The sequence below is a fragment of the Rana temporaria genome, chromosome 5 (genome assembly GCF_905171775.1).
Source record: "Rana temporaria chromosome 5, aRanTem1.1, whole genome shotgun sequence".
Classification (NCBI taxonomy): domain Eukaryota; kingdom Metazoa; phylum Chordata; class Amphibia; order Anura; family Ranidae; genus Rana; species Rana temporaria.
In genome coordinates, this window is record NC_053493.1 from 218,251,991 (window position 1) to 218,253,108 (window position 1,118).

General features: G+C 45.8%; 1 protein-coding gene across 1 annotated transcript in view; it reads right to left on the reverse strand.

Annotated features, from left to right (window-relative positions):
• CDH18 (cadherin 18) overlaps positions 1-528 on the reverse strand; it is a 925,909-nt gene extending 925,381 nt beyond the window's left edge. The window contains exon 1 of the mRNA XM_040353556.1: positions 19-528. The gene's annotated coding sequence lies outside the window, so the exon portion shown is untranslated. The remainder of the gene's footprint in view (positions 1-18) is intronic.
• Positions 529-1,118: the final 590 nt, after the last annotated feature.

A 1,118-nucleotide genomic window follows, 5' to 3' on the forward strand; every position in this document is an offset into this window, starting at 1 on the left:
CCGTGTATTTCTCCTTACCTTGGCTGGCTTTGCCCTAAGGAACTTATTTTTTGGAGACGACAAATGGGGAATTAGTAGTGAGCACCCTCATGTCCTCAGAGAGGAAAAGCGACTCCCAGACTCCAGCGCTGTGCAAACTCCACAAGGCTCAGCTTGTCTGTTCAGCCGCTACTGCAGCTCATTGGGGCCGCTCCGATTGGTTACTGATCACTGGCCAGCCTCCTTCTTCTTCTCCTCCCTTCTGCTTTCTTAGCGAGCTTTCTCCTTCTTCTTCTTTTTTTTTCCGCTTTGCTTTTTATTCCTTTTTATGCTTGTTCTCCCGGAGTCTTGCACAGGTTGGGGATTTGCAGCGGGAGCTGAGCAGAGAAAAGAGAAGCCTCCATTCCGTGTAGGAAGAGCAATAAAAGAGCAGCGGCGCCGCTGTCCAGCATTTCAGGAGGTTAGGCGCACCTTCCAGGTCCTGTGTTAGGAGAAATGACAGCACAGCATTGGGAGTGAGTGAGGGAGTGAGTGAGGGGGCTACACACACATACAGGGGGGTGCTTTACTGGCTGGCAGCTGGAGGTGTACCAAAATGCAAGGAGGTGGAGGCTGCACATGTGTGACAAGATGCTAATATGTTCTTCTATTCCTCCTGCTTATCACGGACTGCTAAACATCCAGCTGCTGGCTCATCCATCAGTCCCATGCTGCATGGAAGATTGGGGATGAGGAATGTCCTTTTGCACCCTTCGACCCTGAATTGATGGACTGCTTGCAGCAAGTGCCTTACCTTGTAAATTGCTTTCCAATAAAAAACATTATTAAAAAAAAAAAAAATAGAAGGGCTAACATAATGGCAAAGCTAATTAAGTGTCATGTTACATGCTCATTGTTATTTACGCTCATACTGTGTCAGTCTTGATGTTTAATGAGATATTCTGTACATTTTGATTTAGAATAGGTCCTGCACGCCCTGTCTGTTTTATAGGAGTATTTTATTTCTCTAGATTTGCATTTCTCAGCATTTCCACCCTCCTCGGCTAATTACTGGATCTGTGTTAACCATATGAGCTGGCATCTTTATTGTATGCATGCATAAACCTTAGCATGAATGGGACATCAATGCTTGCTTATCT